Source organism: Mixophyes fleayi, chromosome 1, assembly GCF_038048845.1.
Source record: "Mixophyes fleayi isolate aMixFle1 chromosome 1, aMixFle1.hap1, whole genome shotgun sequence".
Classification (NCBI taxonomy): domain Eukaryota; kingdom Metazoa; phylum Chordata; class Amphibia; order Anura; family Limnodynastidae; genus Mixophyes; species Mixophyes fleayi.
The window spans coordinates 413,158,307-413,172,787 of record NC_134402.1 but is presented as its reverse complement, the minus strand read 5'-3'; the positions used below and the strand labels follow the sequence as shown (position 1 = coordinate 413,172,787).

Genomic DNA, 14,481 nt, shown 5'->3' with positions numbered 1-14,481 from the left:
AGTCTTACTGGAGTTTTGTACATAATGTGCATTACAACTGCACATATATATTATTTATTATAATAATGCACATAATTGTTATTGCATTTTTATATGCCTTCCTTGCACAATTTTTCCTCATCCATGTCTGATTTGCCTTTTAGTTGTATTTTACTTGCGTAAAGCATGCTGCAGTGAAACCAGTGAGGGCGTTTGAGCTTCATTTGTTTATTTATTTTTCTGCTTCACGGTTTTTGTTCTTGGGTTTTATTGTGTTTTTTTAGTCTGCTTTCTATTTAATTCTCTGATTAACCAAAAGGATTCTGACATACAATAAAAACACAGGATGCTGGAATAACAGACATTTTTCTAGAAATATCAGAGTATAATATAAAGGAAAATGCAATAATTTTTTTGTGCATTTTTCAAGTGTTCATGTGCCCAAAGCCTTACGTTGTAACACAACTAACTTACCGCCAGTCTATGGTCCAGGCTGTTGCTGTTTTCTTTATTCTCTCCCACTCTTGGTCTCGAGGTTAATTTAGTAAATTCAGCCGTAACTAATGTATTGTAAAGTAGTTATCTCTGCGGAACGTGGGACATTCTTTGTGTGGAGAACGTGAGGAGTAGAACACAAGTAACCGTGTCATGATTTTGTAGAGCCAGAATATAAAGTGTTTTATTAAAGATAACATTTTGGGCTCTAGAGAGTTTCGCAGGCAGTGGGAGCTGTCAGGTGAATTGTACGCTTCCTAGCTGATAAAAAATGAATTTAAAACTGCATTAATATCTAGTCCTGGGATTTAAAGTTTTTTAAACCTTATTTTCCTGTAAATGTCCAGCCAGACTAACTTTATTCTATATATACATGCTCCATAGCTTGTGGCCAGTTGATTTAATGTACCACAATTAAATTAATCACCCCCCCCCCCCCCCAGTGAAAACCATACCCATATTGATCAGGAGATGTCGCTTCAGCAATACATTTTTTGCACTTTTTAATTTGAAAGTAGTCTGACCTTTTCCTCCAGTAGATTACCTTGAGAGAGACAACAAGGTTCCACATAATGTGAATTATCTGTAACATGGTATGTGGCTTTCTCACTATTCTATGTCCAGACTAAAGTTATGGCAACAAAGCTTAGAAATATGTCCTGTGATAATAAAGAGCAGTGTAACACAGTATCAGAATAGACACACGTGTTTGTATGTTTTTTAATTAATGGACATATTATTCATACTCTGGCTTTTTTGGTGTCTAGGCTTTATGTTTCTGTCAACATTTTTAATTTTTTATGTGGAAAACCTCACATCTGGATAGTGGGCTAAATGTATGTGCAAACAACGTGTGAATAACACAAGGTAGATGAGGTTTTGTACTGTAGAGGCTAGATCTAGATGTCCGCTTGTTACATGGTGGAGATGGTAAGGAGATGCAGATTTTTAGGAACTATAGAAATGTCCACACAATTCTAGGCACTAATATCATCATCATTTATTTGTATAGCGCCAGCAAAATCCGTAGCGATTTGCAATTGGGAACAAACATTAATAAAACAATGCTGGTTACTACATAGAGACAGAGAGGTAAGAGGGCCCTGCTCGCAAGCTTACAATGTATGGGATAATGGGAGTTTGAGCACAAGGGCATGTGCTACTTCATATTGCACATTAGTGCAGCTAGAATGCAAAGATAAAAGTATTGAGTGGGCTGTGTGATCAGTCACACAGCAATTTTGGTCAGAGGGTTGATGTCTTGTGTTAGCTGTGTAGAGGGTGGTAATAGGTTAACCTAGGGAGATTAAGAGGGTGGTTGAGGAATATTATAAGCTTGTCTGAAAGGAGGGTTTTCAGAGAACACTTGAATGTTTGAAGACTAGAGGAAAGTCTTACTAATAGTAAGCTTTTATCTGTGGCTATCTGACCGCTCAGAGTATAATGATAATGTGTTGCTTCACCAATGAAGTCTCATTATTTTAACATATGTTGGATGGCTGTACAACCACAGAATGATTCTTTACAAAGGATTGTACATGTGGTTTCATCAAAATAGAGTATTCAAATATATGCAACAAATTAATTTAGGATATTGTTTGGCTGAATGGTTATATGTAGTTGACTGAATCATGTATTAACTTTTTATTGCAGCATTAGTCGACAACCACTGCATTAATTACAGAATGTCTCCCTTTTTAGTGTAAGGAGGTAGCTGCCTTATCCTGTGCCTCAAATACAGTGCATTGAGACGCTGAATCCAAAATAAAAACAAACTTGCCAGTTTTCCATGCTTTTTTTGCATTTTATAGTGTGCTGTGTAATATACAGAAAGGCGACGGCACAAAGGTCACCAGTGTTTGCATGATTCTAGGGGGATATTCAATTGACAATGTTATGCTTGAGAATAACGCGGCCTGCGTCCACGGACACACTGGGCTGATGTTGTACATTGCCGTGATATCCTGCAGTACATCGCTGACAATTGAATCTACCCCTATGACACCTAGGGGGGAATTAAATTGACAGTGCTATGCTTGCGTATAACGCGGCCAGTGCACTATTACCATTACTACGGTAATAGTGCGCATTATTACAGTTAGTACGGTAAATTTAACGCAGATTTCTGCTCGCGGCTCTTAGAGCTGCAAGCAAAAAGCAGCATTGAAATTACTGTACTACCGATAATAATGCGTACTATTACCGTTGTAAGGGTAATGGTGCACTGGCCGCGTTATACGCAAGCATAGCACTGTCAATTGAATTCCCCCCTAGGTGTCATAGGGGTAGATTCAATTGTCAGCGATGTACTGAAGGATATCATGGCAATGTACAACATCGGCCCAGTGTGTCCGTGGACGGTTCAGGAGACTTATTGCGCTGCATTGAATCTCCACCATAGTTTTGAAGTTCTTTAAGGTGAGGATCTCACTGGTGTTGCTTTAGTGGTTAGTAAAAACGCATGTCAAATTTTTCAACATTTGTCTGTTTCTTGTGTTTGGAGCTCAGTGTAGGTTCCACAATCTGTCTACCTGCAGGAAATGCATGTGGATAGAACAAGGTACATTCCAAAAACTGCAAAGCTAGGAAATACTAGTAACAGTGGTAGTGAGTAAGGTGACACTAGAGATTAGTTTCAAGTATTTTACCCATTTACATTTGTTTTACTAGTGTAATATATGCAGTTATGTGTATGAGGCCTAAGGGAGTCAACATGACTCTCTTATATTTGGTAAAGTGTTTAACACACTAGATCTTATCTCTCTGTCTGTATTACCCAGTAATGTTTTATTACTGTTTGTTCCCAATTGTAAAGCGTTACGAAATCTGCTGGGCTATATAATTAAATGATGATGTTGATGATGAAGATTGACTTCTGGTTTCTTGCATGTGACAATGTTTCCAAACTGGAATGCATTTAGAAACAAAAATGTAACAACCACATTTATGGAGCCATTGACTTGTGTTGCACTCTGCGATTTCTTCCACCAACACCTATAGCCTGCACTTTGCATGTATTTGACCACAGTTGTGTACTCATGTATAGTATTTCATCACGTCGGTTGATAGAACTGGCTCTTGTGATTTCCATGCTCCTTGTGAGCACCAGTGCAGCTGTGTTGATCAGACTTTCTATATTAAGTCCCTGTTCAACAATTTTGTGTTTTGTTCAAGTACAATTTTCTCCCATAGAATCCAACTCTGCAAAACAATTCTGTAAATAGATTTTTGTGATTATCATCATTGAAGTGCATCTGATGAACTGCAGATGTTTAATGTGCGCAATTGCATGCTGTCCAGTTAACAAAACAAACAAACAAAAAAACTAAGGAGATATTGTCTTTCAAACATTCGCCTCCAAAATAACGTTACTCTCATTGCTACCATACTTTAATCACGTTTTCATAGTCACTAGGCTCAAGGACTATAGATGTCAAGAAATAGAGGTACCTAATTGACCAGACTTGCTCAGGAAGAAGATATGCTCTTTAATATTTTTTTTGCTAATTTTGTTAACTAATTTTCAACTTATTATGAATATACTTATACTTTTGGTTATGCATATACTAGTAATGTGTAAGGTGTAACTGCCTGTTTGCTGTTGTGTTTATGTTCAGGTAGCTCTTTCACAAGGCTGCTACAGAGGTATTGTAGGTGTAATGCAGAAATTCACCTCCAGCACCCACCAAGCACAGTGTGTAAAGTGCAGATATAACAGGTGTAGTGGTTTATGTGTAATTACCAGTGTTGAAAAGAATGGGCTTCATTCTATTATATATTAACCGTAAAAGTACTGTATGGTAAAATTATTTAAACTGACAGCTTAATCAATATTCAATCTTGGATATTTTACTGCATATTTGCTTAGACCAGAGTTGTCCAAGTTTAATGTACAGCTGCATACAGGTTATAGGTTTGTGGGCCAATCGGTCACATAAGGGCTGCAAACCACTGACGTGTATAATTCAGTTCTTATAAATGTATCTTGATATTCAGTTAGTGGACAAGTAGTATCTCAATACATCAAATATTGACATTAGTCATGAAGTCATCCCTTGCGGTTCTTTATTAGGCTGTGATTTTAGGAAAGATCACTCTTTAAATGAATGGTGGGAAATACAGATCTCAAGAGCCCTCTAATTTTAATAATACAATAAAAGAGGGGTATTCACAGACTCCCAAGATTTTTATAACAGCGTTATCCCCACATATTCCATAGGCGTGTGCAGATGTCTAAGAGGTTAGGGGTGCTGAGATGTTTGAATCACATCTAACAAATGGCAAGCATGTAATTACCCCCAAATAAAAACATCATTGCATATATTTCACATACACTGCTGGCTGTGCTAACCTTCACACCAATTCCCAACCAGTGTTCTCCATCGTATCATTTACCTACATGTTCTCTCCTTTCTAGACCACGTTTTCTGCATCTTCCAGTAACTATAAGAACAGGGAACAGGTTTCCAATGATCACATCTCGTGTGTGTGTGTGTGTGTGTGTATGTATGTATGTATGTATGTATAATCTCTATCATCTATATCTCTATCATTGTGCTGGTCCTGTGGCCACATCCATATTCAAGTGAAACCCTGCACTAACCACTGTAACCTCACAGAGTTTCTTAATGCTCTGTGTAGGATCTGACGACCAGCTCTAAAGGTCCATGGTAAAAGCTCTGGAGATAAAATTGTTGACTGTTTTTCACTCTTACGAATTATCTTCTTACATGATTCTAGTCCTCATTATCTCACAATCAGATGCAGTTTTAATACTCTTCACACTGTGGGTGGACATGTACATGGATCATTAATCGTGGCCAAATACGTATTGAGAACTAGCCAGGAACATGGGTTACCTCCAGCTTTGCTGAGGCACTTTCTATTTATTGTTTGGTATTGTTCGTAATACTTTAAAAGTAACATATTCAGATATGTTGTGAGCATTTGTATTAATCTACAATTACTTTGTCTCCTATTAGGTTGCTGACCTGGTGTCTTACTTGACAACTGATGCCTGAATTTTAGGAACTGATCCTTGCTGTCGGGCTGTGAATTAGAGACAAGAAGCCAGAAAGGGCCGTGTCATCGGGTGAGTGATAAAACTATTTTAGGCGAGGCAGCCTGTTTCTTTATGTGCATTGATTTATTGGGCATGTGATTGTGCTAGTGCTGTGTAAGTATTTGGTTAATGATGGCTCATAACATAATTTTAAGATGTTGATGGCATGACACATCTGACCTGTTATATTTATTGCTATGTGTAATAGTTGTGTCCTTAACCATTCCAATTATAAGACAGCAGCAACACCGTATCATTGCTTTCTACTTCAGTAATGGAGGTTTGGTCACCAGCTGAGTAAGTCTCCATACAAAGTGCAGTTCTGTGAAGTCCTTTCACTCATCAAGTAATTCAGAAGGTTATGTTGTTGAAGTCTTGCTCAGAAACTTAAATGATACATATTCGTACGTGTGAAGATAATAAATGGTTATTCTATACTGACATGTTGAAACACTTTGGCAGAATTGGTTCACGCCATGGGTCAGAACATATCTTCAGCAACCTGCTTGTAATTTTGTTCAGGCTTCAGGATCATTGATTCTGCTGTCTGCGGGCCAGAGTTGTTCAGACGTGCTGCAGTAGTAAACATGGGTCACAGCAAAACACTGGAAAATCATGCATACATGATTCTCTGATGTTTGGGGCATACCCGAGGGTCATACTACCAGTGTCTCAATGACAGAAGCACCCAGTTATCAGTTATCCCGATGCCTGCCAAGCAGTTTGCTCACATTGCATTCCTCTTGGACCCTGCTGTGAGCAGATTCTTTTAATATGCTTATCTGAATGAGGACAGAAGTGTTTTAGGATCCCAGTGTCCCCTGGCTGGGAGTTGTAATGATGAGCTCTCTCCAAGTGGCTGCTGCTGTTCTTTATGCACTGACAGTAACGTGTTTAATAATGGAAATGCTTTAGTTTTATTTTAGGAGAAAGTGTGATAAGTAAATGGGAAGCAGTCTGATCCAGTAAACATAGTTTTCCAACAATCTATTCATAGTCAGTGACAAAAGATTGTGGGATGGATTGAAGTAAGTTATTTTTTTTTATTTAATCAAAGCTGTACTGACATTTGAAGAAAGGTAAGACAATGCATGCTATCATCCTCTGCATCCTACAAAATATTTTATTTCCCGGGTTCTACTTTAATAGTTTTTAGTAGTTTTGCTTCCTGTGTGCGGGGACATTATAGTCTGCAGACTGGAAATAGTGATTTGAACTTTACGCAGCAGTAATATGCATGCTGTCTTATGACCTCATTGTTCACTACACATTATCTACACTTCATCATCTAAACTAGCTGGTTCTTACTGGACTGAGCATTAGCGCCTCTTGTGTCACTCCCTCCTTTCATTTAGATTGTAAGTTCTTTCACCATCCTCAACATATAAATGTAATTTAATATAAACTCAATTTTCTTTAAAAAATAAATAAAATAAATCGATAGGATATCAAGGTATGCTGTGTGACCATGGTCATTAGCAGATTGTAGAGCTAGATGTGTACAGATATCTGCCGGATGATACGAAATAATAAATCCCTTGCACAGGATAAATGAGGGAGTCTCTTCCGAAACCCAGGAAAAGGCACCACAGTGCTATACTGCTTTCCCATCAACAAATAGGTGCACCTTAACTAAGAGAGAGGAGAGCATAGCTGGAATATTGGAATCCTTGGATGATCTGCTCTTTCTTTGGCAACACCAAATCCCTATGAATTCTACTATTAATAAGTTGAAGTCCAAAACTAACATTTTAAGTTTTGGATAGAGTTATACTTTAAGGAAATGTGACTGAGCTCAATAAGTCTAAGGTGTAAAATTTCAAACAAGAACTCTATGTAGTCTCTGTTATTTATTTTCTCTTTCCCTGCTCTTTCAGTGGGGTCCAACCTGTTCTCCAATTTTTGGTGATCCTATACCAGAGACTGTCTGTGTAGACCTTAACGTGCTCTGTGTACTATACAAGCCCCTTTCACTGCTCTTTTCTCCTTTGAGAGAGCATGAACTCTATCCCTGTACAGACTTACAATGTCTCCTGGGCGTATTCCTTCTACATAACGGCTCCTCTCTCTAGTGAGCGTAGGAGGAAGCCGGCCTGGAGTAAGTATGAGTGTACCTCAGCAGAGGGAGCATTAGCAAACTTTGTTCTTTTTAAGACCTAGTGCAAAAGGTACTATGCAAAACGTTCTGTAGCTGAAACATGGCAGGTCCTGGGTATTGTATTCAGTAGGGTTTGGTTTCCCTGTCTTGTATCAAACTGGAGTAGCGCAGGAGCCAGGGTCTGAGTGATTAACGTACCTTAGACTACTTAACCAAATATGCTGTGTAGATTAGTTGCTTCACAGCAGAGGGTTTTGCCATTTGAGCTTTTTGTTCTTTCAGTGTCACTTAAGACTGTGCCTTAGAGTTGTAGAATGTGGCTGTATATATTTTCTATAGTGAAGGGAGGGAATTTTTCCATCACAGAGTTGCATTGGAGAGTTGGAGTTAACGCTGAATATTAAAAATCACTTAATTGCCATCTCTTCATGACATAGAGGTGTCTGACAGGTCGCTTTTCTCTGTTTCAGTTGGTGCCCGTCACTAGTTGCTACAGTTTCATTCATGTGTTCAGCAAATATTCTCTGTGCTGTGGTTTTCCCATTAATGGCTCTGTTTTCATTCTGATCACATCCATAGAGGAGAAACGGACCAATATAGTTTTCTTTTTTTTTTTTATTATTATTATTATTATTATTATTATTATTGTCTAAATGTGTGGTTTTATTTGTTTTTTCTTTTCTTTTTTTTTTTCTTGTTGTTGTTCTTGTTTTTCCTTTTAAGAAGCTGCACCTTTTAGTTTGTTAAATTTGAACAATTGTTTATATTGCAAGAGATATTTGCTTTTTGCAAGAACCGTATAATATGTTTAGAAAGCTGAAATAAATATTTTTGAGCGTACAGTAATAATAGACATATAGGGGCTTATCTCGCATGCTTTGTATTTTCTCCAACCATAACCCACATAAAACTTCCTGCCTTTTTGTAGCTTCCAGCTAAGTGAGTTGTTGGATACCATGTCTGTTAATATTGTTGCTTGTTTACCAACAGCCTAACATACAAGTTAAAGGGCTAGATTTACTAAGCTGCGGGTTTGAAAAAGTGGGGTTGTTGCCTATAGCAACCAATCAGATTCTAGCTGTCATTTTGTAGAAGGTACTAAATAAATGACAGCTAGAATCTGGTTGCTATAGGCAACATCCCCACTTTTTCAAACCCGCAGCTTAGTAAATCTAGCCCAAAGTCTATTTTCTGTCTATACAAATTGAAGGCTAAACCAACATTCAACTGATGAATTTAATTGAAGAGCTTCATGCCTCAGTGATGTCACTAGCTCATTGTGAATTTATAGGCTGCATTAAAAGTTTTGTTCAGCCCATGGACTGGCTGCCTCCACTGTGAATAGGGGAAAGGTACATTTTAAGCAAGGGTGGTGTTGGTGATCACTGGCCGTACAATTCTCAGAATCCTTGAAATTGGAGTATAATCTGAAACTATAGAAGTGTCCAATAGCACTCGTCAGCAGGACAGGAACATAGGCTTTATGTACAGATTAACCCTTCTGCAGAAAATCAGAAAGATCAGCATTTTATTACACAGATTGTAAGAAGTATTCTAGAGCGTAGCTATGATTTCAGCACAATTTGTTCTTTGAGAAGTACTTTAATTCTCTAGAGCACTATTAATAGAACAGGGTCTGCAGGGGTGAAATAGTTTTTCTTCAGGAGGCGCCTGGTAATTGTTTGACTAAAAATCAGACATTTGGTTCAATTATGTACAGTGACTATTAAAGTATATATTCCATATTTAGCATTTTCCACCTTTCTATTTTATGTTTTACATCATGGAATCAAAATGAATTTATTTGGGAATTCTTAACGCTGATAAACATGAACTTTGTAAAATTACATACAGGAAAACATTTACGAAAAAAAAAATCCCTGATGATATAGTCCCCCCTCTATTTGTTTTAATACTCGTTAGAAGCACCTTTAGCTGTAATTATAGCTGTGGGTGTATTTGGGTACGTCTCTTTGCACACCTGGGCACTGCAATGAATGCCCATTCACCTTTGAAATATTGCTCAAGCTCCGTCTTGTTGGACGGGAACAGATTGTGAATAACATTTTTAAATCACTTCGCAGATTCTTAATGTGATTATTTGGGATTTCAATGGGTTGTTCGAGGACATAATGTCTTTTTGTTTGTTTTTGTTTAAATTTAAACTTCTGCTGTATGCTTTGTGTCATCAACCTTAGAGAAGTTTATATTCCAGCACAGCAGTCTCTTGTCTATATCTTCATGCTCCATCCATTTGGCAATCTATTTTGACATGTTTTTCAGTCTCTGGAACAGAGATAGGAAACCCCCACAGGATCATACTCTTGTCATTCTTCAAAGTAGTTATAGTGTCCTTGGGATGAAGTGCAGTGGTAGCGCCAAACATAGCGCCTCCTTTCGGGAACAAAAACTTAATTAATTTTGAGTCTCATCGGACCATAGACCTGCTTGCTTTGAGCCCCCCATTCTGGAAAGCTGTAGATGAGATTTCAGGCGAGTTCGCATCAACCATGGTTTTTTTGTTTGTTTTTTTTTAAAACACCCTCTAATAAAGTACAAATTTGTTTAAGTGTCGATTGTTGTTCAATGGACAGTTTCTCCGATCTTTGCCATGAAAGACTGTATGTAATTCTGTCAGCATGAGTTGCCCTAGGCATGTGTCCTTCTACAATAGATGCTGCATTTTGTAGGATATAGGCACAGGTGTGCTATATTCTCTGGGCAATATGAAAATGTATCCATCCCCTTAGGTGCTTTTCAGTAACCTATTCTCAGATGTTTCTCAGTGTTTCAATTGTTCTTCAGGACGAAGTTCGTTTGGGACCTCTTACAGATACGTTAGCACTTCTGCCTTACAGCACTGGGGTCATGAGTTCAATTCCCAACCATGGTCTTATCTTTGAGGAGTTTGTATGTTCTTCCCGTGTTTGTGTGGGTTTCCTCCGGGTGCTCCGGTTTCCTCCCACACTCCAAAAAACATACTGGTAGGTTAATTGGCTACTAACAAATTGACCCTTTGCTGTGTCTGTCTGTCTGTCTGTGTGTGCATGTGTGAGGGAATTTAGACTGTAAACCCCAATGGGGCAGGGACTGATGTGAGGGAGTTCTCTGTACAGCGCTGCGGAATTAGTGGCGCTATATAAATGATGATGATACTATTCTGTGTTATATACTGTCTTGTATCAGTTTTGCAATCTCTGCATCACCTGGACGTGAGCTGTAATGAGCTCACACAGTGGTTGGTGCAGAAAAAGGGAGGGGAAGTGGCTGCCTTATTAGCAAGAAGTGACTGTGGGCAAAGCACTTGTAATCTCCTAAAAAGTGTGACTGTCAGAGAGCTCATTGATCCCTATAGCAACTGCTCCTTCATGTTCACACACTGACAATGCTGCTTTTAAATGTAAAATGCTGGGAGTTGGGGAGCAATGTCATCAGGATACACAGGGTTATAATGGTTAGCTTCATTTCACTTTGAATTATATTTAACTGTTGTATATATGTGTGTGTGTGTGTACTTTAAGTACTTTCATTGTATTATTCTTACTCATAATTTGGAAGTGATTATTTCTGGGTTTTGGTTTTTTTTGCTGCTTTTTTTTTTTTTTTTTTAATAACGCTTGTCCTACAGTTCCCTGGCTTACATCACCATGTTAGCGAGATCTCTGAAATCTGTCAGGCGCTAAGCAAAGCGTATCTGATGAAGGTAATGCCTGCACACAAGGATGAAATGATTATACTTATGGAAATTCCTTTGTTAACCCATTTGTTCTTCACATCTTTTACCGACATACACAAGTGGCGATTTAATTTGATTCCTCTGGCTTTCGTTTCGTGATGACCAGAATAGCTTACTGTGAATTTATTTTGACTCTGCAAGTAGAACACTTCTTATATCCCTAGACCTAAAGAATGCAGCTGAATAACAATAGTCTATGTAGACCAGCTTTCTATTGAAATCACAATTGAAAATGTCTCTGCTGGTCTCTTAGGGCACATTCCACTCTAATGAAACCTCCATTCCAGAAGATTTATATATAATTTAAGAGGATGGGGGGGGGGGGAGATGCACATAGGTCTTGTTAGTGGGAAACGCAATGAATCAATAATCTGTAAACCTTAAATTATTTACAAATTGAATGCAATAGTTATATACTCTGTCATGGATAAAAAAAACAAACAAAAAAAAAACAAACAAAAAAAAAATCTGTACCCCCTTGTTTTATTCTGTAAATGATGGATGGATCAGGGGAGGTTGTTAGTCGGTGACGAGGGTGCATTTATTGGTCTGTGACAGTTTTCATGCTGCTTTTTGCTTGTTTACTTTTATTTGTAGAGATTGTGTACCCCGCACAGGATTGCTTAATACTGTGCTATAAAAGTCCCATAACACTGTCAGGGGTCAGTCGTGTGACCTGAGTCCCCTGAGTGATGAGTGCTATGGAGACATTAACTGGAACAGGAATAGAGAAACAAGATTTCCACATATAAGCACTCAAAACACTCGTTGTTGATTATTATTATTATTATTATTATTATTATTTTATCTCGTGGAGTCTGATGTTTAAAAGCAGGTCAATCGTGTGTGTGTGTGTATGATGTGATTTATAACACAATTTTTATTCGATAAGCATATCCGATCTAGGGTAAACACTCAAGGCAATGCTTTGCCACTGTCTACTGGTGTTAATGTGCAAACTAAACATTATACAGGCCCCCTTAGATAGACAGCACAGCATGAGACACCTCCTCCTACCAGCTTTCTCATCACCAACAAGTAAATGTAATAAAATCTATAGCTAACAAATGCAGTGATGAATAGAACACACTGATAGAATTGTGAGTTGTATCTGTGTCAACTATCACAGGGCTTAGTGTAGCAATACTCGCTGATCAAATTGGGAGACAACTGAAAGCTCTGCACAACTTCTGGCTGTCTCCCGACACCCTATTAGCTCTGCACAACTTCCGGCTGTCTCCTGACACCCTATTAGCTCTGCACAACTTCTGGCTGTCTCCCAATTAGATCGTAAGAGTATTAAAACGCTGAGTCCTGTAATATTCGACAACATAAGGCCCTGACATTCTTTATAAGTAATAGTGTAATACCACTTTCATACTGCCGACCCGGCAATATCCCGAGTTGTTAACCCGGGATATTGCCGGGGCACAGGGCAGTATAGATAACAAGATTCCCGGGTCGGGCGGGTTCATACTGCACCTGCCCGACCCGGGTTTTAGAAAAAAAAAAGGTGTTAAAAAAGATTTTAATTAAAAAAAAAAAAATACATAAGAAATGTTTATTTAACTTATTTTCAGCCAGCGGTGTCTCCGGCTGTCAGGGGGACCTCTGGGTACTAAAATGACATCATTTCTAGTCCATTAGAAATGACGTCATTTTAGTACCCAGAGGTCCCCCTGACAGCCGGCAACGCACCCGAGACACCGCTGGCTGAAAATAAGTTGAATAAACATTTCTTATGTATTTTTTATTAAAATCTTTTTTTTTTACTTCACAATTTATTTATTTTTTTACAGTATGAATGGTGAGACCCGGGAATTACACGGGTTGCACCATTCATACTGCAGGCGAGCGGGGTCCAACACGGGAATTACCCCTCGCAAAATCCCGGGTCTAAGTCCCGGGATTTTAGACCCGGGATTTTGTGGCTGGACTATTCATACTGCACCAAGACCCGGGTTTTTCAGCGTGCCTCTGCAAAAACCCGGGTTTTTGGTGCAGTATGAATGGGGTATCAGTGAGCTGATTCAGTAACGTCAAGAGTATCCGAAGTCCACTTTGTATTAGAGCCCTATGGATGATAGAATTTAATTTATCTGTTGTTAAATTCTGCTATCTATTGTTACAAGCTGGCAGGAGGAGGTCTCTCAAGCGATCTATGTATGGGGGACCTGTACCATTTTAGTATTTATTTTGCTTTAAACATTGCCTCCAGTGTTTACAACATTTTCTGTACAGAAATAAAAATTCTAAACCTATATACAGACGCGATAAACTTGTTACTAAAGATCACACACCGTATATCCTATAAGTGGTCATCGTTAGATTTACTGTTTGACTTCTTCACTTCACCGCTGTTTTCATTAAACATATAGGTGAAAGTGTAGCATATTGCCTATCTCCTGTAAAAATAGTTTGTGCTCGCAGATGTAAGGTGCTGTGTGGTGCGTTCAGTGGTCCATGACCGTTAAATATAAGGATTGCAGATCCCTATGATATACTCTGTTAAATCTACAAGGAAATCACAGTGATTATCAGAGACCAGTGCTGCCTATTTTTGATCAGTGTTCCAAGTGGAGATGACAGACTGCTATATGCAGCATAGAGTAAATCACACTGTTAGATGTACTGTCTTATCAGGGCAACTCCATAAAGAGCTGTTCATTTGCTCATAATATATATATGTTTTGTTACTAAAGCTGGGTACACACTACAGAATTTTCCACCAACTTTTTATGCCGAGCGACTTTACATGCGATCGATGGTCCGATCGCTCGGTCTATGGACTGCATACACACTAGCCTTGTTTAGGACGATAAAGGGAAGAGCGGACGTCCCTTTAGCGACTTTTTACAGCCATGTTGTCGTGAGCAATGACTGTAATTTCGTACTCACTGTTGTGGATCGGTCGGAAGTTTATACACACTACACAGCGGAAACGAGATTGCAACGAAAATATTAAACGTTACGACCAACCAAATGAGGCGATAATCATCCATTTGGGCAGACTTTCGACCATCATGTCACTGCACACACTGACCCGACTTTTGAACGAGCGGTCTTTTTTAAATATTGTTTAGCATGTATTCTAATTAAGTGTATTCATTA

The 14,481-nt window shown here is 38.5% G+C and overlaps 1 protein-coding gene across 6 annotated transcripts in view; it reads left to right on the top strand.

Annotated features, from left to right (window-relative positions):
* Positions 1 to 14,481, top strand: part of ERBIN (erbb2 interacting protein) — a 139,139-nt gene that overhangs the window by 15,593 nt on the left and 109,065 nt on the right. For 5 of the 6 annotated variants that reach the window (XM_075182722.1, XM_075182696.1, XM_075182688.1 and 2 more), the window contains exon 2: positions 5,457 to 5,566. The exons of the other annotated variant lie outside the window; for it this stretch is intronic. The gene's annotated coding sequence lies outside the window, so the exon portion shown is untranslated. The remainder of the gene's footprint in view (positions 1 to 5,456; positions 5,567 to 14,481) is intronic. 6 annotated transcript variants of the gene reach the window in all.